The sequence below is a fragment of the Saccostrea echinata genome, unplaced genomic scaffold, assembly GCF_033153115.1.
Source record: "Saccostrea echinata isolate AGI-Se365-2 ecotype Australia unplaced genomic scaffold, CSIRO_AGI_Sech_v1 ptg000029l, whole genome shotgun sequence".
Classification (NCBI taxonomy): Eukaryota; Metazoa; Mollusca; class Bivalvia; order Ostreida; family Ostreidae; genus Saccostrea; species Saccostrea echinata.
Window position 1 is genome coordinate 26,842,611 of NW_026889778.1, and position 12,160 is coordinate 26,854,770.

At 30.5% G+C, this 12,160-nt stretch overlaps 1 pseudogene; it reads right to left on the minus strand.

The window, feature by feature from the left end:
* Positions 1–2,418: 2,418 nt before the first annotated feature.
* LOC133195160 (uncharacterized) lies at positions 2,419–5,607 on the minus strand (annotated as a pseudogene).
* Between the last annotated feature and the right edge of the window lie 6,553 nt (positions 5,608–12,160).

A 12,160-nucleotide genomic window follows, 5' to 3' on the forward strand; every position in this document is an offset into this window, starting at 1 on the left:
AAATTGATTTCTAGGTGTGGAAATTAAATTTCAAATTAAAAGCCAGTAATATTAGTTTGACCAAAAACATTAAAATCCAGAAATATTTTTCAACTCAAATGAATAATGTTAGTTTTGTTCAAATTAGCTTTAAGAGAAGAATTTTTGTTGAGTCAGAAGTTAGGATCAAAATAATGCATGTAATAATTACGACTAGCCGTTGATTGTTTTAAGATCAATACCATTTCTATGTAATGTTTGTTCGTAAAAATTTCTGAACACTTTTAGTGCTTTGACAGTTTGTTTGCCCTCTAAAGGCCCAGTATTTCATCTAAGAATCCATCCTTTGTACAAAGAGTATGATTCTTCTCGTCTTTACATTACGAATACATGAAAATAAATACTGTCTCCGAAAATACGATGTCTCAAAAATTAAGTGATACAAAGCATTCTGTAGACCTAAAATTCATTCAAAGGCAATTAAGTGAGCGTCTCAGAGAAAACCATGCAAAACAGTCCACAAGCAGGGTTTATGTATTGTTATCAATTTTTGTGTGCAATATAGTATTGATATACCATTAGATTTGCCACATATATTTTTGTCATTGTTGCCTTAGTTCATGACTTAGAGGCATGTTACTAAAAATAGAACATGTAGTCAAACTAGGAGCTTGAAATCATTGAATCTAGACATATTTGAGGAAGTCTCAACAAATTATGACATTTCATGCATTGAAATTAATTGATAGGCATAAAAGAATGTTGCCTAGATTATCAGTCAGGATAGTAAAATTTATTCAGTACTTATCCAGTTTAAGTACAAAAAGGTCACAAATCTTCCAAAATTCACATTTCCAAAAAATTCAAATATTTATGAACTTTCAAAGTATTTTTAAAGATTCTGTAAACACTGCAATTTGTTTTATTGTAATTACACCTGTAAGTACAGACCATAATTAGGAAGATATAAAAAATCTATCTTTGGACTCTTTCAAATAGGGCAGATATGAGGCCACGAACAATGCTATGTTTTGACGTATTGCAAATCATAATAAACATTGTTAAAAAAGCTCATATCTAGTATATCATAATTTAACTGGAAATGTTTCAGCATGTCACCTTATAATATTTCAAAACAAACAGGACAACTATAATGCAATTCTACATAAAAGGAACTTAAATACATTTTAATGCAGAACATATATGTTGTCATGGGTTACGGTATTATCTTGGTATGTTTTCTTTAAAAACATCAAATGGCTGTTATTCATTGAACTTATTTTTACAGGAAAAAGTATTACTGTGTGGTATTAATAAATATTCAATATAAAAAGGCAAAGTGTTTAAAAATATTAAGAAATTTATTTTTGTCATTTAAATATAAAGAACATGTTGCCATGGAAATACCATATTCTTGGAGTTTTATCATTTTCTTTGAAAAGGATGAAAATTACTTTAATCAATTCATTACTCTTCGATCAGAAAATCATGAAAACAAGTCCAATATTTACAAACATTTAAAATAAAACATTGGTGTACATGCAGATATAGAAAAAAATATGTAAATGTTGCCATGGAAACATCATACATTTTACATTTTTTTTCTTCATTTTTTCCGAAATCCCCCCTCCCCCCCCCCCCCCCCCCTGATAATCTTCAAATCTTTACTTTTGCTAATACATATATAATCTGACTAAAAAGGACTATTTGTGTTATGAAATAGACACAAAAGAACATGTTATACTAACATAGCATGTAAGCTACCATAAAAATGTTTACCATGGTTACCAAACAAAGCAAAATATCAAGTGTTTAAATTAGAAATACATATATGCTAATATATTCATATGCTAAGTGCATTTCATGAAATGCTGGAATTGTAACTTGTATCTTTAGAAATATCTTTTACAATTAGAATAAAATTGCAGAAAATAAACTTTTCACACCTACATGTTTATCAAATAGGTTGCCATGGATACACAAAATTACGTATTTACAACATTTAACACATTTTTAGATTTTAATGCCATAATCAATCGCAGTTTCCTCTGCTTTTCTGTAAAGGTGGTTTCCCAGAGCGAGATGTTTCTCGAGATTGGCAGACCTTAGGCCAAAATAAAAATACCTTTGTTTCCCCTAACGCGACCGACCCAACAAAAACGTGCCGACTGGAAAGTTTTTTTCATTAGATTATTCAAGTATTTTTTTATCTTTATCAACTTTTCTGAAATAGAATTCCGTCAATAATCTGTTTTTATCAGAACGACTGATTTTGTTCTGTGATTTTCAAGCGTTTTTTTCTTTTTTGGAAACAAAATAGCGCCCACCACATGTGGACACGGAGGGTTAGTTCGTGTTTTAAATGAAAACCTTATGCCTTCAGCATATTAGAATCCTACACTCTTGAAACACTTGTTAATAAAATATAATATACAATGATTAACTAAGAGTGTTTCCGTTGTACTTACTAACTAAGGTACGTAGAGAGCATGCGTAGGCCCCTAGGCCCTCCTCATCATACCCCTCATGAGCAGACAAGGGACCCACCTGGTGAACATACCAATCAATTTCAGTGCATTTTATTTAATTTGAGTTTTGATCTTATAAACAGTTCATCAATATTCCTATATTTACTATATAGGACGATAGGAGTTGAAAATAAGTCTGCATATTTCATCCTACTGAATAGAATTCAAACGTCCTTTTCTTCATGCGTTTTATTCATGGGTTAAACTTCGTGACTTTGATTATGTGTATGACATTTTATCATTTTTAGATATGGTTCGTCTCAATTAAATATTGTTAACACACTTTTTCCAAATAGATTTGAAATCATGATACAGCTTCCCGAGACGTCCGTGCATTTTTCTTGAATAAGGCCCTTGAAGAGTGGTTGTTTCTTTGATTTTAATTCCCTTGATAATTGTTGGGACAACAACATTTATTTAAACATTTGTCTGGTGAAGGGCTCCAAATTTAGACTTGTAAACGCGGCACTTTAAGCACTGGAAGCTGATATTAAGTATGAAAAATATACTCTGATGTCCAGTCTTTGCGTACCCGAGAATCTTTTAAACAAATGTATTCAATTTCAACAAATTTACTCTGGTATGAGATACATGTATTTCACAAGTTCAGTTGCACAATAGTTGTGAATTAATTTACCTTTAAACGGCATTTGTATGGTATTCTAGCTGTTTACAAATCGCTTTCTTTTGTACTTAACTTATTCATAAAGGTATCATTCCTTTAAATTTAAAGTATGTATTTTCAAAGATGCTGTCAAAAAAAAAAAAAAAAATATTTGCCTACCTACCTACCCAACTTGAGATTTTAGGGTTGGGTTAGGGGAAACAAAGATATTTTTAATGATGGCCTTACATAATGTTTCTGACAAGAGGGATCTGGACATGAATACAATTCATCGTACAGTTGTCTCTGATCCTGCTCATTGCTCACTGACAGCTTCATTTCTGTTGTTAGAGTTTCTTTTTTCTCATACGAACTTGTCCAGTATCAACTGCATGGGACGGAAATTCTTCTAAAACCCATACCAGAAAAAATCCATAATGCATTAGTAATATTTAACTAAAATAATAGAAATTCTACTGTATATTGTAAAATTTAAAAAAAAAAACCAACTATTTAAAAAAAATTTGTTTATCCATACAAAAAAGTGATTGTATATTTATTATATAGATTTGTAATCATAACAAATACCTGGAAACCCTTCATTTCTCTAACATCAAGATGTTGATATTTCAAGGGATTTGTTTCGATGAGCCTTCCACAACCAACCTGGTATGCCTTTCTCATAATTACTGAATCCATATTAAATATGAAGTTGTTCAGAAGGCTAATCTGGGGGATTTTGGATTTTATTTTTGGTTCCTCTGCATTGTCAATGGAGACAACACAAGCTTTAGTTCCTTTCAATGCATGATTGCTTTCTAAAGCTCTTTTCAAGTCTCTATGGCGAGTCCTACAAATTGAAAGTAAAATGTGATCTTCTCAACAAATACTTCTTTTTTTATATATAAAAATTAAATTTGTCAGGGATGGCACAAGTTGCATGTGCAATAATGCACTAAACTAGAATGGACTATTGCATAAGATATACATGCAGCACTTTAGTTTCAGAATTTCATGAGTTTTACAACAAATGTACAAGTACTTTTCACCTAACAAGGGATTTTGTCATATATGTAATAAAATTATTAAGCATGTTGCAAAGTCCTTGCTCATTCTCAATTTTTTCCTCAAAATGTCAACATCTTGAATCTGAAAATTGCTTAATGTATCCTTTTGCATACTAGCTAGCTAATGTATACTTAACAAATACATGTTTTATAATTACCAAGTTCTTCCACTAACTGTACATTGTAAGAGGGAGAAACATTCTTCTTATGCTCCATTGAGCACCTCTTGCAAAATGATACAAGACAAGTAATCGAAATAAATAATGCAAATTTTGTCAAAGTACAAGTACATTGTAATAGAACTTATTTATGGCATATACACATCATTATCGAATTCATTTTCTTTAAATTTCCTTAATAATATATTGAGTAAATAAACAAATTATAAATAATAAATAATAGTGATCACCTGGTGTACTTTAACTGTTTTAAGATATAATAATTTTTTTTCTATAGTTTTCTGTGAATGCCTTAATTTAGGTTACAAACAAAATTAAATGCTGATTTCCAATAATAGGCCTAAATGACCCCCCCCCCCCCCTCTTTTTTCATTTTTTTTTTTTAAATTATGATAGTTTGTCTAATTTTCAAATAAGATCCTAACAAACCATGTAAGTCTTACTACTTGTGATCAGTGATCAGTTTGCATTTCTCAAATTACTCTATGTATACATATGCTCTTTAAACTTAATTAACTTGAATTTTTTATCTAAATTTATTCTACTGGAATAAATATTTCTTTCATACACATAATTCAATGCAACTTTTTTTTATAATCATTTTATAGAAAATATGATAACTACTAACTAGGTTCATAATAATTATAACCAACCTGAAACTACTGGTAATATTTGTCTTGTATTTAACCACATGCAGTTCTTTACAAATTGTTGGACTGGCTCCTCTGTCTGCTTTCATGTTTCAATGATGACCAGGATAGAAACAGGTTCTCTTGGGACTTTTCCATCGTGCCCCCAACTCTTCATGGTGCTTTATACATATTCTCATTGAAAGAACGGTTTTATCAACCGTGAAATACCCACTTCGATATAATATTAATATATACTCAGGACATACGTGAGCATCATATACATGCTTGTCTATTATTTCCGCACTTTGTAGAGAATATAGATGACTCAAGATATCTATGTCACATTCATAAACATAAAAAGTGTTTGCAAAATTACAATCAGATTCTCCATTATGAAAGTCACACACAGCAGGGCATATGGTTGGCAGTGCTTGTAATGAACATCCATTTCCATTTATAAATATATCAAATTAATCAGAAAAATCTTGGAAGTCATTTTGATTAAAAAGATCAGACCACATAGATTAAAAAAGTTGCATCAAGTTCATTCTGATAAATCATGTTTTGACCTCCATTACTTCTCTTCTCTTTTCTACCTCCTCTGCCTGGAGATTGCATTTAAGGGGAGGTAAATCTTATAAATAATTTTTCATAGAAACAAAACTTATCTACAGGATTTAGACATGGAAGATATTGATCTAACAAGTATTTATGACCAGAAAATATATTTTTAAAATTAATTCAAAATTTAAAAAGCATTTTAAGGTCTCGATGTCTAAAATATGAATAAATTCAAGAATGACCTAAAATACGTCATTTCATATATGTGTATATCAATTTTTATCAATTGTGCAGTAAACTTTGAGAGTCCAAAGATGGATTTTCTTTCAGTTTCCATTTAGGTCTTCTACTTCTATAATCATGTGAAATAGACAAGATGCAAGCGTTTACAGGTATATTTATACCTTACTCAAAGTTAGCATTTTCTTTCATATCTGGCTGTGGTATCGATATGCCAGTTTTCTAAATTCTGCCTGATCTTTATAAAAGAAGTACTATCAATTCAACTTTGTTTTACTGAAAATATAAGACATAGATAACTTATATATGAGTAAAAAGTTTGTATGAATTGTTCTCTTATTTTTGTAATTTGGTACTCAAAATGTATCGTTTTTGGTATCTTTTTTACAATTTTCAAAGGATACTTGGGCCAATACTTAAAGTAGGTCAAAGCTAAAAATAGAACAACATTGAGGGGCAATTGAATTCAAAATTTGGACTTTCGTGGGAGGTTCTTCCAGTTTTATACCAGTTTTAAAATATCTGAGATGTAAGCTTGTGGACCATTTTTGCCATTTTGCATGGTTTTCTCTGAGACGCTCACTTAAAATGATTAATTTTGCGGATTAAAATATTATACAAAAGCCAAAGAGAATAAGAATTAAGGACACGCATATTTAATGCCATTTGAGCTTGTGTCACATGTAATCTGAATAAAAAACGAAATAGCGTATAAGCAGAAATTTTAGCAAGGATTCAATTTTGGCATATTTAGCGAGGTTGTTGAGATCGCTTAAATTAGATATTGCTTAAAATTTATTTCTACATTAGAGGTTTTTGTTATCTTATGCACCGTAAAATCGGAAAAAATACTTCTCGCTAAAATTAAATACAGATTTTTAAGAAAAATCGCAAAATTTGCGTCTCGCTAAATATTACACTTATACGGTAGCTTCTATACGAATTTATTTTTTCAGTTAGGTTAATATCACTTGTAATGCCACGAGTATATAACATTTCAGGATATAAGAAGTAGAGTTAAATGACGTTTATGGCAAAAGTGGAAAAATATCATTTTACTTGAATTTTAGACCACAAACGTTCAACATTCCTGCCTCAATCGCAAATTGAAATATCAGAGAAAATAGCCAGAAAAAGCAGGAAAGAAAATTAAAATGCATGAAGACTAACTTAAGCTTTATAGTTTATAACAGGTACAGACAAAAAGACCAAAGAACAAAGTAATTCGCAGGTGAGCTAAGGCTAAGTATAGTTATTTCTATGCAAATAATATAATTAAAATGCCTAAGGACTATATCTATTATACAGACAAAGTTAAAACTTATTGTCTAATACATACTTGGTACCCACGACATGAGATAGCCAGAACACATTATGACGTCATATTATGACGTCATTGTTCTTTACTACACAAGATTATAAAGGACATCAACAAAAATGCTTCGGCGCAAGGGCATCCTCTATTTTATTTAACTAAAACAAGGTATATGTAGAAGCAAAATATTCCAAAGTTTGGTATTGCTGCACCAATATCAACAGCTCAGTTGTATAATTTCTATTAGTAAAGTTTTAAGTTGAATAAAGGTAAAATGTACAGTCCGGTATAAGTTTCCTCAAATTCCGATCAAATGAGAAAGTGCCTAGGATTTGTGCAGCAGTTTTATTAATCTATAGAATATTTTTCTTAGCATTATACAATTTTTATGTGAAAATAAATAGGGTAATCCCTTGCGCCGAAGCTGTTTTGTAGATGTGTTTTATTAGCTCCAGTAGGTAAGATCAGTGACGTCATAATATGACGTCATAATGTGTACTGGCTATAACATATCGTGGATACTAAGTATGCATAAGAAAGTAAAAGAAAACTTTCTCTGAATAATAAATATACTTCTTATGCGTTTTTATTAGCTCATTTGCATAGAAACGCCTATATCTAGCCTTAACTCACATGCGTTGTCAGATTTTTCATTAATATGGAAAGATCACAATACTAAATGATAAGGATACTACTCATGGAAATAAAACTTGACAAAGAGTCCCTCTCTCTGATGTGTATCTTATTTAAAGTAGGTCCCCTAACTCGTGTTCATTTCAGATTACTATCTCTTATTCTTGTATTTATGATTCCCCCCCCCCCTTTCCGGCCCCCAAAATCGTAGGTACCAAGGCTAGACTAAGCCTAGTCCTCTGCTAAAATTATGAATTGCGTCAAAAGATTCAGAAAAACTGAGCGAAGTAAGTTTGGAGTAAGTTTATTGAAAAAATACTGTCATTGCGAGTCCTCTTTCCACTTTATCACATTATTAAATAATTTTTTTCCGTCAAATTCTCTCATTAGGGCAATATTTGATATATTAATCGCTGTAGAATTTTATTAATGTGTTACATGTAACTTAAAATGGACAATGAACTATGTCTCTTGATGAAAAAAACGTCTTAATTATCATTACAGCCACATAACACGAGAAGAGAAGTAAGCAGCTCGAATACATTTAGCTCGCTTTGCTTCATGACTATATACACTTTATTATGTTACCTGATACAGGTACCAAATAAAAAAATCACGCAATGCAAAACTGTTCACCGTGCCTTTCAAGATCCGCTTCATCAAAGGTAGATGTTCATAAAATTCTTTGGGAAAACATATGTTGAGCTTATTATGATACTTTTTTGAATTGAACTCTAAGATTATAAGTTTTAATAACACATTCATGTACTTGGAGCTGTTCTATTGCATGCATCAATATATGTATTTTGTTGAAATATCTGCATTCTATGTTTCAATTTTACTTTTTTTTCTTTGGAATGTGAAATTTTTCTTTCTCAGGATTAAGGTGTAATCCGATAACTGCTTATAATCAATACAAGCAAGTAGATTCCTCGTAGATTTCTTTCATTTGTGCTTTTTAATTGATGTTTTCTAATGAAAACTTTGATTTGGACAAGGGATTGTTCATTCTCGCAATCAAGTTCAAACATCTGTTCTTATTTTTATCAAATTTTACGGTTTGTTCTAATTATCGTTTGCATGATATTCAATCTTAGTAGTGTTTTTGATTTGCTTACTTAGCGAAACTAAGACATTATCTTTCGAACAGATTAAAATGTGCAGAAATTCTAGCACACGACTGTACTTCTAACAAAACTTATTTCCTCTACTGTAAACAAACCATATTGATAACCATTTAGGAACCTTGTCGGTGTATTTTGATTTAACATAGGGTAAAAATCAAGTGAAATTATAACCTAATATGCAATGTCTGCTGCAGGTAAAAAAGGTAAAAAATAACTTTCCTGTTCGCAGACGATATCTGTGAGATATATATATATATATATATATATATATATATATATATATATATATATATATATATATATATATATATATATATATATATATATATATATATATATATATATATATATATATACATTGCAAACCATTACTGTGATAACTGATCTAACCATATACCTGTATTTACATTCTACATTGAGATTTCTAATCAATCACTTTGATTGGATACTGACAAATAAGTTGATGTTACAAGGATTTTAACAACGCCTTTTAAGGTCAGCTTATAATTCGACCGTTGTTCTAATGACCTTGTTTGTAAATACAACTCATACCAGTTGTCAGGTCATTGCTCGAATTCTTAATTTGACTACGTACGGAATACTCTGTCCACCTGACCAATACATAGGGCTCACGGCGGGTGTGACCGGTCGGAAGAGGATGATTACTCCTCCTAGCTAGCTGATCCCAACTCTTTTTTCCAGGGATCTTCGCTTTTGCTCTGTTCACGATTCGTTTTGTGTACTATATTTATGAGATGGATCACTGTTCCTTATCATCACACTTTTTCATTTTTTATTGGCAAGTTTTGTGGATTATGTAACGCAAGAGTTCGAATTTTCAAGGGTCCGGAATTTTCCAAGTTGGTTGACAGGTTTTAAAATTAGTCAACCGGATGTTATCAAACTCCATACAGTGTCAATTCTCCGGGACTACTTTCCTTACGAAAAATGATATGGAGTTGTAGTGTAACGTAATACTGAGCTGTCTCGAGCTTGGGATGTTATAATTCTCATTCATTTCCAGTGCTAAAATACACACGTGCTTTAACAACAATACTCCTCTGTATTTTTCAGGTGAAAATACAGATACGCATATTCTTTTTTTAAAACTGAATAAAACCAAAAAATGTATATTATCATAATTTATTCTATGTAAGACGAACATCATATTACGCATTCGTTTTGTCAAAATTAGTGTCTCGACTCATAAAATTAATGGGGTGGGGTGGGGCAATGTATTGGGACTGGAGACTCCCTTCGAGAGATCGAAGGTCGAGCTATCAAGAGTAACCTGTATGCAATTTTTAACCTTCTTTGCTAATAAATAAATAAATAAATAAATAAACTATATAACTCTATATATATATATATATATATATATATATATATATATATATATATATATATATATATATATATATATATATATATATATATATATATATATATATATATATATATATATATATATACCGTATATACTCGCATATTTACCGGTATATATATATATATATATATATATATATATATATATATATATATATATATATATATATATATATATATATATATTTATATCCAAAAAATGAAAAGAAATATCACAGTGTCCGGTAATTAATATGAAAATTAAAATAACAAGGCAAGAATGTTAGTAAAACGTAAGCGCTTTCATTATACTTCTTCAGACGTTTTACAATTCAAAACAATTCAAACATGTGACGTTATAACGCTACCTGATGATAACGTCAACAACAATGCAATGCAATGACGTCACAATGCTTATAGAGGAAACAATTATAGAGTCTAAGTAAAATTACTTTGTTCATTAATAGCGTAATAAATAATAAAGTCATGAAACAGTCTATATTAAACTATTTAAGGACGGTTTAAAAATCTTGATGAAATGTTTTTCTGTTTCCCGTCTTTCTAAAAGATTTTCTGTTTTGAGTTTATAAAAGGGATAAACTGAGAATTGTCCCTGTTCACAAACAGCAAAATGTTCACTGAGTTTTATTTTTCTGTACTCGGGTTGGTTGATATGTTGTCTATGTAGTGCACTCGTATACGCCATAGATACAAGTTTCCTTTTTCCGGCACTCACGTTTTGCAGTCTTTTCTTGCTTTTACCGTGCAGTTGAGATCTCAACACTTCGCCTTATTCATATTTCTCATAAATCTTTAGCTTTATGATACAATTATCTTTAAAGAAACACATGATATTGACTCACTATGTAACTTTAATTTGTTCTTGTGAATGTAACTAATTAAAATGCCAGTTGATGGATTCTTAACTTTCAATAAGCATTTACAATATAGACCATGCCATTTTTCCAGTGTGAGTTAACGTTGTTAATGATAAACAACACCCCAAACCCTTATAAAACATATTTTCAATATTCAACTGTACATGTTAATTGCACTACTTTCTTCCAATGTTAAAGCAATATTGGAAGATTTTATTAGTTCCACGGAGTCATACAGGGTGTGAAATAGAAATCCGTACTGGACGAAGCGAAGCCGAGTCCCAATACAGATTTCCTTTTCACACCCTGTATGATTCCGTATTAGGTCCCGAATTGACTTTGTAACGAATTTATCCCGCTGAAGGCCTTTTTAAATAATTCAAAATATCAAGTTTTAATCCAATAACAATCAACATAAAATATCATAACAAGTAACAAGAAATTTAGCTACCTACGCAAACCGTTTCTTGGCTGCCATTTTTATTTACAAGAACGACGCTTCGAACGGAATCGCGTGCCTGATTTTAATATTACCCCTGGACGGAGACCTTATTCGGAAAATTTCAAATCGTCATTTGATTAGCTTTTATCCAATCACTTATCTACAAATTTGTCTGAAGCGGGACAAATTATTATTCAAGACAAGCTGGAATTTTTAAAAGTAGTCTTTTTTTTTTTTTTTTTTTTTTTTTTTTAATTTTTTTTAAAATTTTTTTTGTTTTTTTTTATAGCAGTCTGGCACTCTTGTGCCTATAGATATTCTGATTTTGGAATATTTATTATGTTAAGATTAAAATAGAGTAGGAATAGAAATATAAAGACATTGCTAAAATATTTGATCTGAAAATATTAAAATTGGACAAAACAAGGCATTGATATTTCAGTTGCTAGAGTTTCTAGAATTTACAAGTTAATATGTCAGCTATAATCTTAAAGACGATTGGTTGTCAGGAAATGTCAATATTTTAAAAATTGTTGTTGAACAGAAAAATTATCACTTTTAGGGAAAGAGATTTCAATTGACTTCTATAGCATCAACATAGCATTATGAG